The sequence below is a fragment of the Pan troglodytes genome, chromosome 9, assembly GCF_028858775.2.
Source record: "Pan troglodytes isolate AG18354 chromosome 9, NHGRI_mPanTro3-v2.0_pri, whole genome shotgun sequence".
In the NCBI taxonomy this organism is placed as follows: Eukaryota; Metazoa; Chordata; class Mammalia; order Primates; family Hominidae; genus Pan; species Pan troglodytes.
Genome location: NC_072407.2, coordinates 63,919,147 through 63,933,458, shown reverse-complemented (window position 1 = coordinate 63,933,458; position 14,312 = coordinate 63,919,147). Strand labels below are relative to the sequence as shown.

The following is a 14,312-nucleotide window of genomic DNA, read 5'->3' as shown; positions in this document are numbered from 1 at the left end:
CAACTCCTCAGGGGAGGTATGAAGCACTGCAGGGAGCGGGTGAGACAGGCCATGGATACCCCTCAGACCAACATGGGAATGACCAGGGAAGCACTTGCAATGCTGGACAGTGTCTGGGTGGCAGCTACGGGGACAGGGCGAGTCCATAGCATGGAAAAGTCAGCTCACAACCCTGGGTCTGGGAGGGCCGTGTCCTCCTTCCACCCACATGGCTTGACACTGCAGCCTGGGCACAGGGCAAAAACTTTCCTCGGGGAGCAAGGATGTGAAACAGGTTGCTGGCTAAGGCAGACACCCGCATGGAATGCTGAAGAAACGGCCTGGGTGAGAGAAAAACAGGACTTCCAGCGCCATGGGGCAGGGTCTGCAACTCAGGCTCTGCAGCTTGTTGTCGGGAATTAGGCTCCTGGTGGCAGAGAGCAAAGCACTGTGCAGCCACCCTCATCCTCCCCACCTGGGAAGGCACTTCAGCCAGAAGTGGGGCCACATTGGGAGAGGTGCCACACCTGTCTGCCCTCAGAGGTGCCTGTAGCCCCCTTTCCTTTCCCCCATGTGTCTGAGGGCATCCTCCACACCTCCCCCCCCCCCGTCCCCCTGCCATCCAGCCTCAACCTCCCGCAGAACCATCCAGACCTGAGCCAAATCAATCTGTGGATGCTCTGACCCACTTCATTTCCTTCAGGCCACAGCCCAAAAGACGCTGATGTGACTGCTCCCCACCCCCGTTCTCAGAACCCAGAGCCAAAGGAAATTCTCCAGAGAAAACACACACACTTCCCAAGTCTTCCTCCCACACAGGTACCCTAGATCTGTCAGCCACAGACACCTCCCAGACCTACCCTGGCAATGAGGCAAGTCTGCTGCCCAAGCAAAGTGCTTCCTCCTGCTTGGGCCTCTCCTGCAGGACTTCACAGCTGCCGGGGCCATGCTCAGGACCGTCCTCGGGAGACCGGGGGCCTGGTTCCAGCTCAGCAGCTGACTCACAGTGTCAACAGATCCCACTTGCCCCCACCGGGAGCATGTGCGCTCAGGGCCTCTAATTCCCTATGACAGGCCCTCAACCTTCCGGCTCCCTTCCTCCCAATCACATCCCGTGCCACCATTTCCTATGGCTCCTGCCTCCAGCCCTGGTCTCTTTACTTGATGAGACTCTCTGACCTTTGTACAGTCTTTCGCTGTTTGCAAAGTGTTTCCACGTGCACCATTTCCTTTCATTCTTTACTACCAGACCACCATGTGACATGCCTTGATTGGTGAAGTCACCTGCTGAAGGTCACACAGCCAACACTGGAATTAAAGTGATATGGCTCCAAAGGCATCGGACAGTGCTCCGGTTATAGGGAACTCATCAGCATCTCCAAGCACCCACCTTGGCAATTTGGCGACTACCTGCCACCCTAGTCTCCAATACCCTCAACATCATCTTTTTGGACTCATAAGTGCCTTCCCCAGCACAAGCTCAACCCTGTGATTCTTCTACCACTGATCCCACTCCCCCAAGAGATCCACAAAGAACTGAAGATTTCCCCTACACTGTAAGACTTCTCTAGGGGGAGCTGCAATTTGCTTCTCTGTAAAGTAAGGCACTAGGTGATGCTGAGTGAGACCTTCACCCAAAGCTTCCCAAAGGACTGGTGAGAGCAAACACAATCTCAACGCAGATGGGGGGGTTTTAACCTAGGAGCTAAGCAGAGAGGACAGACAGAGCCCTTGGAAAGGAATTTAAGCCTGGGGGTGGGAGTCCCGGTGGCCCCAGCAGATTCCCAGTGGCTGCAGAATCATCTTTCAAGCATACCCCAATCGATCCAATCCTCTGGACCCAAAGGCTCCCCAGCATCAAAGAAGAGAGGCAACTCCCAGATACCCTGGAGTGAACCCATCAACCCAGGGAGAAGGCAGGACCCCGTGACTACAGATAGATGGTGCGCCATACCACTCCCTCACTCGCTGACCCGGGTTACCTCTCGGTCCTGCTTGCTTCTCAGGACATATTCTGGGACACCGATCACCACTGAAAATCATCCACCCCTCCCTTCATTCCCAAAGCTAGATGAAAAGCTAGATGAATGGTTCTCTCTACCTTAGCCCAGGACAACGGTAGTGCCTGGAAGGTCTCTATCTGGGTTACCATCAGGGCCCTTGTGGTAGAAGCTTCTCCTGGCATCTCCTGTTTATGCCCATTATAAAGGACACCAACCTTCTCCCAGCCTTCTGCCCTCCTCAGTCCAGTGTACCCAACAGGCATTAAAACTGGACCCCCATGACAGAGGCAGTGTCCCCTTCATCGCCCGTGAGGAAGGATGGGCATTTACCCTTCCCATTCATCAGGATGGGAGGGCCACGGACTCCCCCCGCGGCAGTGCCGGGTAGCCCCCCGCACCACACCGTGCCAAGGCCCTTTCTCACAGTCATGCCAGGAACTCTAGCCATGCTGAGAACACCAATTCTTCAAGCCCCCAGTGCTATCACCCCAGATCATGTCAAGCCCAAGGCCAGAACCATCCCAACACCCAAGCAATGGCAGCACTTCCTCACACCCATGCTAGCGGCACCACCATGCCGGCACGAGCTGGCCACCTATCCCAGAATCAGTCCGAAGGCCGTGCCCATCACCTACCTGTGCAGACAGCTGCACCACCTCACACCTGCGCGGCCACGACCGCACCAAGGTGGAGGCGAGTCTTCTGAGACCCGTTCCAGGAAAACCACGCCGCCTGTGCCGGACCCACGTTGCCCACGCCCGTGCCACGCGTGTCACCATCCCCACGCCGGTGCCAGGGGCTCCACAGACCTCACACCTGCCACGGGCGCGCGTGGCAGCTGCAACTCCGCCCGCCGACCCGTCGGGCCGGCCACCGCGCGCCCTGGACACTGCCCAGCCCGCCGCGCCGCTCGCACCGCGCCCGCGCCCAGGACCGGCCCGCCGCGCCGGAGGCCCCCCTTACCTCCTGCCCGCCGCAGGGCTCGGCCCGCCGCCGCGACCGCCACCTCCATCCTGGGCTCCCCAAGGCCCCGATTCACTAACGCCGCTTCCGCAGGGCGCCGGCGCCGGCGCGAAGGCCGCCTCCGCCCCTCGGGGGACGCTGCGTCCTTTACGTAAACCCCTCTCCGCCGCCAGCGGTGACCATGGCGACGGTCGTGGGGAGGCAGCGCCCCCTGGCGCCAGGGAGGGGAGCGGCGTCGAGGCCAGGGCGAGCCGAGTCTTCCGCGGGCGCCGGCCCTGCGCGTGGGGGCGGTGGGCGCCTGGCTCAGGCCTCGGCTGGGGCCCCGTGGGCGGCCGGGAGGGGCTGGACTGGCCGCGCTGCGTGCGGGGAAGGGAGCCGCCTGGGTGCCCGCCCCTCCTTTAGGTCCCTCGTGACCAGTTTTAGCGTGGGAGAGGGAAAAAAGGAAGTAGGATCACTGGAGAACTGGTTCATTTGTGGGGAGGAGAGAGACGGGTCCCACCTCCTCGGGGTGACTGAACTCTGCTTGAGAAGTCAGAGCATGGCTAGAGTTCCTGGCGTGACTGTGAGAAAGGGCCTTGGCACGGTGTGGTGCAGGGCGCTACCCGGCACTGCCGTGGGGGGAGTCCGTGGCCCTCCCATCCTGATGAATGGGAAGGGTAAATGCCCATCCTTCCCCACGGGCGACAGAGCCCGTGGGTACCCTGGGTACCCCCTCCTCCCTACCACCCCCCCACCCCCCACCCCTACCCCCGTTCCCAGTGCCCAGCATCGTGCCTGGTCTCCAAAGGGGTTTACTTGGTCAATTTTGAATTTCTGGTAAATGAAGAAAACCGCCCCTCCTGTTCCCCTTCACGCCCTTTCATTCACCGTAAGTCGCTTACACCTCCCTGGGAGCACTGTGCTGAGCTGGGGGAGTGGAGGACAGAGAGGAGCAGAAGGCGGGCCCTGACTTCAAGCAGCTCATTCTGCTGGGGAGGAGACGCAGATGGAGGGGGTTTTAACACAGAAGCTAAGCCGAGAGGACAGACAGAGCCCTTGGAAAGGAATTTAAGCCTGGGGATGGGAGTCCAGTCTGCAGGTCGGGATGACTCAGCTGGGTCCCAAAGATCCAGTAAAGATTCATCAGAGACAAAAAGGGGAAGAACGTTTTCTTTCAGGCAAGAGAAGTGCCTCTAAAATGTTTCCTAGGCCCTGTTGCCACCCCCAAAATCACAGTGATCGCGCAGTTCAGTACAAGTGGGAGCCATAGGTGAACAAGGAGGTGTGGGTAGTGGGGTGCCCGGCTTGAGCAGAAGCCTCGGTCCGAAAATTACGTGGACATTTGGGTTGGAAATGAGACTGTGAGTCCAGGACTGCCTTTTATTGAAGCAGATGGAGCCACTTCTGGAAGGAGTTCTGTGTTACCTGTGTTTATTTAGAAAGCAAATTCACGTAGGTAACAAGGAAAATGAGGAGTGGGCGCATATACCCAGTGGGGCACCTCAGGGGATTCAAGGAGGAGTTGAATTCCTCAAGGCTCAGGAAGGGCAGAGATCAGGGGAGGCTTTAAGGGCCAACTGTAGCAGTATCAGTTTAGGGATCTTCTTTCTAGATCATTGCCATTAATCAGAATCAAAACTGCCAGACTGGATGTCTCTTGGTTCAAAGTTCCCGATTCCCAGAAAAAAAGAATCTTATTAGTCCAGATCAGGCCACGGTCAATCAGCTATGGCCAGGGCAGAAAGTGCTTTGTGATACAAACATGTCAGTCCACTTTTCCCCGTTGAGAGACACTCCCAGAGGAGGAGAATCATGTCTGAACAGCCAGTCCAAAGACTGTCGGCCAGGGGCGGTGGCTCATGCCTGTAATCCCAGCACTTTGGGAGGCAGAGGCAGGCGGATCACTTGAGGTCAGGAGTTCGAGACCAGTCTGGCCAACATGGTGAAACCCCATCTCTACCAAAGTACAAAAATTAGCCTGGCATGATGGCAGGTGCCTGTAATCCCAGCTACTCGGGAGGCTGAGGCGGAAGAATCACTTGAACGTGGGAGGCAGAGGTTGCAGTGAGCCGAGATCGTGCCATTGCACTCTAGCCTGGGCAAGAGAGCCAGACTCCATCTCAAAAAAAAAAAAAAAAAAAAAAAAGGCTGTCTACTACGATCCATCCCTTAGCTGTCCCATGTACACAAACTCACATGTGTCCATGTGCGCACACGTGTCCCCACACACGCCAGTCCTTCTTCCCATTCCTCCAAAGTTGTCTTCACCAGACAAGTACCAACAGTCACCTTCACACTTGATGTCATGAGGCTACTATTATTTCAAGATCTTCAAGGTGATTGATCCCATCTGGTCATTTAACTGAATTAAAGGGTTACTTTTACCATCACCAAATCCTTTGAACTCTTGCTACTCAGAGTGAGACATTGGCACCACCCAGAAGCTTAACGGGAATGCATAATCTCAGGCCCAAGAATCTCAGGTTGGCAACAAGATTCCCAGGTGATTTGAATGCACATGAAAGGCTGAGAAACACCACTATTATAAATGTTAGGTGACCGGGTGCGGTGGCTCACACCTGTAATCCCAGCACTTTGGGAGGCTGAGGCGGGTGGATCACCTGAGGTCAGGAGTTCAAGACCAGCCTGGCCAACATGGTGAAACCCCATCTCTACTAAAAATACAAAAATCAGCTGGGCATGGTGATGGGCACCTGTAATCCCAGCTATTCGGGAGGCTGAGGCAGGATAGTTGCTTGAACCCGGGAGGTGGAGGTTGCAGTGAGCCGAGATCCCGCTACTGCACTCCAGCCTGGGCAACAGAGTGAGACTCCGTCTCAAAAAAAAAAAAAAAAAAAATAGGCCCGGCGTAGTGGCTCACGCCTGTAATCCCAGCACTTTGGGAGGCCGAGGCAAGCAGATCACAAGGTCAGGAGTTCAAGGCCAGCCTGACCAACATGGTGAAACCCCGTCTCTACTAAAAATATAAAAACTAGCTGGGTATGGTGGCGCGCGCCTATAATCCAAGCTACTCAGGAGGCTGAGGCAGGAGAATCGCTTGAACCTGGAAGGCGGAGGTTGCAGTGAGCCGAGATCACGCCACTACACTCCAGCGACAGAGCAAGACTCCCTCTCAAAAAAATACATACACACATAAATATTAGGTGAAAGGAAAAGGAAAGATAACAAAAACATTTTCAAATTGTGATTCATATTTTCTTAAAGGGGGAAATGGTCAACTATTTAATCTTCAACAACTCTAGTAACAAGCAAGGAAAGACAGGGAGGGACTGCAGTCTTTATTTTTGCAATTGGTCACAAACTCCTAGAAGGTACTAGCAAATTCCATCCTCTAACGCCTTATTTCTGTGTTCTGCAGGTCTCCTGCCCGCATCTTATTCAGTCAGGATTCTTTGCCTGACAGACTGACCTAAGCCTTCTTCTTGAGGGCTGAGCCATGGCTGTAAGGCATCTCAGCAGGCTTCCAGCGACATTGACCACTGGGTACAATGATGTAAGAGGTCCTTCACGGGGGTGTGGGTTCTACCCATGGTGTGTGTGTGTGTGTCTGCGTGTGTCAAAGATCCCCAGATGGCCAGTCCCAGTTTCCAGTGGAACCACAATGGTGCCTCCTGATGGATTTGCTCCTCCTTTCCATTCTAAAACCACCAGACACACAATCAAAACCCAGAGCCGCCTGCACAGGAAACAGGCATTTTGATGAGAGAGAGGGGCACCCTCATCACTTCTATTTCTAGTTCCAAGACGCTTTGGAAGAAACATATCAGAAAGGGTGGCTGTTCCAGAGCACACACTCCCCACAGACCTGACCTGGTCCAGCTACCAGAGCTGCATCCTCTCCATGCCAAAGCCATGCCTGGCCTTCTCTCTGAGCACCTTCAGGCCCAGTTCTGACAGCATTTGGCCAGGTGTCTTTGGAGATAGTCACCAGCACTGTGAGCAGACATGAGCTGGGGAGGAGGACAAGAGCAAGGGCACCAGAACAGACAAGTCGTAGACTGGTCCCAGTCCAGCTGTCAGGCTGTGCTCCCTCCGCTCTGTGCCAAGTTCCCACTCTGGCCTCAGTTTCCTTCTGAGTCCCAGTGGGGATAATAACATGACTCTTCCTCCTGCGGGGCTGTGCAGATTAACTAATTAATGAGTGTGACAGCGTCTGCATCCACAAAGGGGCTGATTAAATGCTGAGTGTTGTTATTAGTAGCTGTGGCAGTTGTGTAACAGGCAGTTGGCTGGAGACAGATCTGCCCCCTGCCTCCTCCCCATGGAGGACCCAGATGGAAGGGTCCTCCATCTGCCCCATGCTCCGCAAGCCGAACATCTTGCAAGACAAAGCCAGGATGATTTTTAGCACCCCAAAGACAGCATAGAACTTTTGCGCATTTCCCCTGTGCTGGAATGTGAGTCACAGCCGAGCTTCATAGTGTAATCTATCTCCGACAGCTGGCACAGCTGTACCCTGCCCCAACTCAGCTCCCAGCAGCTGCAGGATGGGATGGCTTGGTCAGTAACTGCAGTAGGGTAGAGCTGCCTGCAGAAAGACAACTGCGGAATTCCTAAGCTGAGCACCACCCCCTGACTGTATTGCCCTGTGGAGGCAGGGATTGAGTGACCACCTTTCCTCACTGCCTGAGATAGTGGGAGCCAATATGACACCTTGGCTAAGCAGTCAGGGGAATTCAAAGCATGCAGGGTTTTAAAGTATAAAGTATCTGCTCATGGCCGAGGGAGATACAGTGACTATATTTTAGCTTGGCTGCAGGGTATAGGATAACTGGATGAAATCACAGCTCTGGGGCATGATAGCTTTAGCCTAGCTTATTCCCAGACGTAGAAAGTCCAGAGAGGCCTCCGAGCTAAACAGTGAATGTGACTTTGCAATACACAGCCCTGGATCCCGTAGTCTGTGTGAGGTCTGTTGCCCACCCCTCCAATGCTGGGTCTTCCACCCTTGAACGTGATGAGTGCTGGTTCCCACCCTGAGTCCTGATGCATCTGACGAGGTGGGTAGGAAGGAACTGCTGCTACCAGGTAAATAAGTCTGTCTCTGACAACCACGGGGAATGTTGTTTACCCAAATAGCACAATCTCAGCCTGTCTGGGGAGGCCAGAGAAAAGCTCTGGAGGCTAGGCTGCAGACTGTCACAGAGGGAGAAATTAACCAGTTGCAAGGTCTAGCAAATCCATGTGAAATGGACCTCAGGACACCTGGAGTCAGCTCTGGATCACCAGGGCTTCTCCTGGTAGGATTTCAGACCTTCTTGCTTCTGAAAACAGCGACTTTCCCTGCACTGCCAGAACTTTTCTCTCCCTGCCTTCCTTGTCCCTCCTGCTATAAGGTAACATGAATGGATCACAGGACCAAACAGGCTAGAAGTGGGAGCTGGACCACAAGGCTTTGCTGGTAGCCCAGGGGTTAAAATGTTACCCACCACCAAGAGACGAGTTGTTCTCTCTTGCCAGAGGGGCGCCTACAAGCCCCTATCTTTTACCTGGTAAACACAATTTTCAGTCAGAGTCTCAAAAATCTGTGTGGTAGTGGTTGTAATGGGGGTGGTGACAGAGGAGATGCTGGAGGTGGTGACAGTGATGGCAGTTTGGTGGTCATGACAAGAGGGAGGAGAACAAGGACTGACAGCTTCCTAGGGGAAGCTCTGGGAGTTTTTTCCACCTCTGCCTAATCCCCATTAGTTTGGGTATCACCAGCACTTCCCCTGAAATGCCCAGAGGATTGGGAGATCCTTGCATCTCATTAAGCAGCCTATTTGTGTCTGCTCGCTGATGGGTATGGTAGCAAATAGTTTTTCTCCTTGGGGCACTGGGGAGCTATGGGAGAGTAAACACAGATGTCTCAAAGGAAAACTGGTATTTACTGACTAGTGTGATTCATCTGCACTTTCTGGACACCAACAACCAGAGGAGAGAGTCTGTCCTCTTGAAGGTGTTCCATCCACCCATTCACCCACACACTCATTCTCCCCCCTACCTTTTCACCCATCTACCCATCTACACACCTGCACACCCACCTACCCATCTACCCACCCAACCATCCACTCACCTATTCATCCACTCAGTCTGTTCATTCACCCATGCACCTACCCATCCACTCATTCACCCATCCATCCATCTGTCCATCTATTCATTCACCTATCCATCCATCCATCCATCCATCCATCCATCCATCCATCCATTCACTTATCCATCCATCCACTCATCCATCCATCCATCCATCCACTCGCCTATGCATCCATCCACTCACCTATCCATCCATCCATTTATCCATCCATCCATTCATCCATCCATCCATCCATCCATTCACCTATCCATCCATCCATCCATCCATCTGCCTATCCATCCATTCACTCACCTATCCATCTATCCATCCATTTATCCATCCATCCATTTATCCATTCATCCATTTATCCATCCATCTATGCATCCATTCATCCATCCGTCCATCCACCTATCCATCCATCCATCCATCCATCCACCTATCCATCCATCCATCCATCCTTCAATCCATCCATTCACCTATCCATCCATCCATCCATCCATCCATCCATCCATCCATCCATCCACCCATCCATCCATTCACCTATCCATCCATCCATCCATCCATCCATCCATCCATCCACCCACCTCTCAACCCGTCCATCCATCTATTCAACTACTGTATCTCCTAAATCATGTCCTATTGATTCTTCCTCCTAAATATATTTGAAACCACCAACTTCTGTCCATTTCCCTCAGTACCTCCTAAGCCAAGGGCACCTTTGTCTTCAGGGCAACAGCAGCTGCTCTCACTTCTCATCTGTTTTCTACCCAACAGAGAGAGTGACCTTTTATAAGTGAACACCAGATTATGTCACGTCACTGCTTGAAACCCTGCTGTGATCTCCCATTGTTTTGAAATACAGACTTCAACCAGGCGCAGTGGCTCACACCTATAATCCCAGCACTTTGGGAGGCCGAGGCAGGTGGATCATGAGGTCAGGAGATCAAGACCATCCTGGCCAACATGGTGAAACCCCATCTCTACTAAAAAAAGAAATACAGACTTCAATTTTTCTTAGTTATAACTCACTGACAGTAAAGCATGCAGCATGACAAACTTCTATATATGTGCATACCTGTGACCACACCCAGATGAAAATGCAGATCATTTCCAGCCCTTTGTGCCCTTCAGAGTCAATTTCCACCCCCAAGTAGTAACCACTATTTGGATTTCTGTGCTATGCATTGGCTTTGCTGTTCCTGAACTTCTTATAAATGGCACCATCTAGTATGCAGTCTTTTGTGTCTAGCTTCTATAGCTCAACATTATGTCTGTGAGATTCATCCATGTTATTGTATGTATCAGTAGTACATTCTTTTTTATTGCTGTGTAATATTTCATGAGATTAATACACTATAATTTGATAATCTATTCTGCTGTTGGTGGATTTTGGAGCTTTTTCCAGTTTGGGGCTCTTATGAATAAAGCTTTGCTATGGTTTGAATGTATGTGTCCCTCCAAAGTTCATACATTGGAACTTAACCCCCAAAGTGATGGTATTAAGAGATGAGGCCCTTGGGAGGTAATTGGGCCATAAGGGCAGGTGGCATTAGTACCCTTATAAAAGGGTACAAGGGAACTTCTGTCCCTTCTGTCCCTTCTGCCATGTGAGGACACAAGAGACACCATCTTGAAAACAGCAAGCTAGCCTTCCCCAGACACCAGTCCTACCAGTGCCTTGATCTTGGACTTCCCAGGCTCCAGCATGGTGAGAAATAAATTTCTGTTACTTGTGAATTACCCAGTCTAAGGTATTTAGTTATAGCAGCAGGAACAGACTAAGACAGCCTGCTGTGGACATTCTTGTACATGTCTTTTGGTAGATACTATGCTTATTTCTCTTGAGTTAGTGTGGTAGGCAGAATAATGGTTCCCCAAAGATGACTGTGTCCTAATTGCCAGAAGCCATGAATGTGTTAGGTTACATAGCATAGGGAATTTTTAAAAATTAATTAATTAATTAATTTCTTAGACAGAGTCTCATTCTATTGCCCAGGCTGGAGTGCAATGGCACAATCTCAACTCACTGCAACTTCTGTCTCCCAGCTTCAAGCAATTCTCGTGCCTCAGCCTCCCAAGTAGCTGGCATTAAAGGTGCGTGCCACTACACCTGGCTAATTTTGGGGGTGTTTGTTTGTTTTGTTGTTTTTGTTTTTGAGATGGAGTCTCGCTCTGTTGCCCAGGCCGGAGTGCCATGGCACAATCTCAGCTCACTGCAACCTCCACCTTCCGGGTTCAAGATTCTCCCTGACTCAGCCTCCTGAGTAGCTGGGATTACAGGTGCCCACCACCACGCCTGGCTAATTTTTGTATTTTTAGTAGAGACAGGGTTTCACCATGTTGGCCAGGCTGGTCTCAAACTCTTGACCTCTGGTAATCTGCCTGCCTCAGCCTCCCAAAGTGCTGGGATTGCAGGCATGAGCTGCCATGCCTGGTCGGCATAGGGAAATTAAGGTTGCAGATGGGATTAAAGCTGCTAATAGGCTGACCTCGAGATGATGTATTATCCTGGATTATCTGGATGGGCCCCATGTAATCATAGGATCTCTATAAGTGGAAGAGGGCAGCAGAGTGAGAGGACCAGAGAGATGACAGCGTGAGAAAGACTCAGCTGGCCATTGCTGGCTTTGAGGATAAGCCAGGGAGCACAGGCAGCCTCAGGGAGCTGGCAGAGGCAAGGAAACGGGTCTTCCTCCTAGAGCCTCCAGAGGGAGCAGTCCTGCCGCCACCATGATGACAGCCCAGTGACACCCAGTTTCCGACTTCTGACCTTCGAAACCGTAGGATAGTAGATTTGTTTTAAGCCACCAAGTTTGCGGCAATTTGTTACAACGGCAATAGGAAACTGAAACAGGAAGAAGCCTAGGAGTAGGATTGCTGGGTCCTGGAATGGGCTAAAGACTCCTTTTTTTTTTTTTTTTGAGATGGAGTCTCACTCTGTTGCCCAGGCTGGAGTACAATGGCATGATCTCAGCTTATTGCAACCTCTGCCTCCCGGGTTCAAGCAATTCTCTTGCCTCAGCTTCCTGAGTAGCAGGGACTACAGGCACGCACCACCACGCCTGGTTAATTTTTGTATTTTTAGTAGAGACGGGATTTCACCATGTTGGCCAGGATGGTCTCGATCTCCTGACCTCGTGATCTGCCTGCCTCGGCCTCCCAAAGTACTGGGATTACAGGCGTGAGCCACAGCATCTGGCCAAAACCCTAATTCTTTGCATGGTCTCCACCACCCAGCACAGCCAGCCCTGCCAACACGTCCACCCTATCTCGTGCCACTCTCTGCCCCACCATCCGCACTCCCACCATGCCAGCCTTCTCGCCATTCCTCAAAGGTCTCCTTTGCATGTGAGTGCCATCTGCTGAGGTGTCTTTTCCCCTTCCTGCCCTTCAGTTATCAGTTCAAAGGATATTCCCTCAAGGGATCAAGGCCAGGTTCTCTGTTTTGTACTCTCTCAGTGCTCTGTTCTTTTCCTTCAGGGCACTTGCCAAGGTTTGCCATGCCATCTTCACTTCAGTGATTATTTAACTTTGTCCCTTCACACTCCACCCTCAGACTAGAAGCTTCATGTGGGCAGGGACTGAGCCACCATGGTATCCTCAGCACTTAGTAGGCTGTGTGCCTGGCACATAGTAGGCCCACCACAGCCACTTGCTCGATGTAAGGTGAACTCTTTCTGTTTGGTAGGGAGGGGGAGTTGTCAACTGGATGCATGAGGATGTCAGAGAGCATGAGAATAGGAGGGAGGAGAAGGAAGGAAGGAGAGAGGAGAAGGGAGAAAGCGAGAGAAACTTACACCCTGGAGGCCAGGTGCGGTGGCTCATGCCTGTAATCCCAGCACTTTGGGAGGCCGAGGCGGGCATATCACGAGGTCATGAGATTGAGACCATCCTGGCTAACATGGTGAAACCCCATCTCTACTAAAAATACAAAAATTAGCCTGGTGTGGTGGCGGGCACCTGTAGTCCCAGCTACTTGGGAGGCTGAGGCAGGAGAATGGTGTGAACCCGGGAGGTGGAGCTTGCAGTGAGCCGAGATAGCACCACTGCACTCCAACCTGGGCGACAGAGCGAGACATTGTCTCAAAAAAAAAAAAAAAGTAACTCACACCCTGGAGATCACCTCTGCCCTCAGCTTTAGTCTCAGGTCAGCATCTCCAGGACAAGAAGATTCTTGAAAACCATTCAAGAATCTTGAGTGGGTGGGTGGATGGATGGATGGATGGACAGATGGGATCAAACCACAGAAGGAAAATGCTGATTTCTTAGGGAGAAAGGCCCTGTATTCCTTTATAGACAACTCGATGCCTTTCCAGGGATCTTGTGATCCATGCTTACTGCCCTTCGGAACAGCTGGCCCTGTCCCTGAGGCAGGAGGGACATCATAAGTAGGTGAGGTGACCAAGATTCAGAGAGGGGCAGTGAGTTGCCCAAGGTCACCAACATGTTGGAATCAGAGGGCTGGGACCCGCAACTGGAACTCTTGACTCCCCGCTCAGGGATGGGGTGAGGTAGGGTTGCCAGATTCAGCAAATCAAAAAACAGGACACACAATTAAATTTGAATTTCAGATAAACAACAAATAATTGTTTAATATAAGTCTACCCCTGAAGATTGCAAGGGACATACTCATACTAAAAATTTACCTGTCCATCCGATATTCAAATTTCCCTGGGCATTCTGTATTTTATCTGGGGTCGGGGTAGGGCTTCAGGGTGGTGGTGGGGATAATCCTTGCTACACTACCAAGCAGTCCTTTCTAGGGACCCTGCCCATGCTACCCACAACACAGCCTGTTTGTTCCCTGGACTGAGCTGGACACCCTCTGACCTGTTTGGCCTCCTTCCCTGTTGGCCTCTGAGGATACTCCAGCCTTCAGGCAGCAGGCCACTGTTCCCAACTTAACACATTAGAATCCCCTGCCCTGGCTGCACCCAAGGCCAATTACCTCAGAAACTCTGGGAGTTAGACATCAGGAGTTTTAAAACTCCTGATTCCAGCATACAACTGAGGTTGAAAACCACTGTGCTAGAAGTGTTACTGGAAAGTGGTCCCAATCCAGACCCCAAGAGAGGGTTCTTGGATCTCATGCAAGAAAGAATTCAGAGCGAGTCCACAGTGCAAAAGTGAAATCAATTTTATTAAGAAAGTAAAGGCCAGGTGTGGTGGCTCACGCCTGTAATCCCAGCACTTTGGGAGGCCAAGGCGGGTGGATCGCCTGAGGTCAGGAGTTCAAGACCAGCCTGGCCAACTTGGTGAAACCCCATCTCTACTAAAAATCCAAAAATCAGCCAGGCGTGGTGGTGGGCACCTGT

General features: G+C 52.0%; 1 protein-coding gene across 2 annotated transcripts in view; it reads right to left on the bottom strand.

Annotated features, from left to right (window-relative positions):
* Nucleotides 1-3,059, bottom strand: part of DAGLA (diacylglycerol lipase alpha) — a 67,029-nt gene extending 63,970 nt beyond the window's left edge. The window contains exon 1 of one of the 2 annotated variants that reach the window (XM_016921020.4): nucleotides 2,946-3,059. The gene's annotated coding sequence lies outside the window, so the exon portion shown is untranslated. The remainder of the gene's footprint in view (nucleotides 1-2,945) is intronic. The other variant, XM_063782959.1, reaches the window with a different exon arrangement.
* Between the last annotated feature and the right edge of the window lie 11,253 nt (nucleotides 3,060-14,312).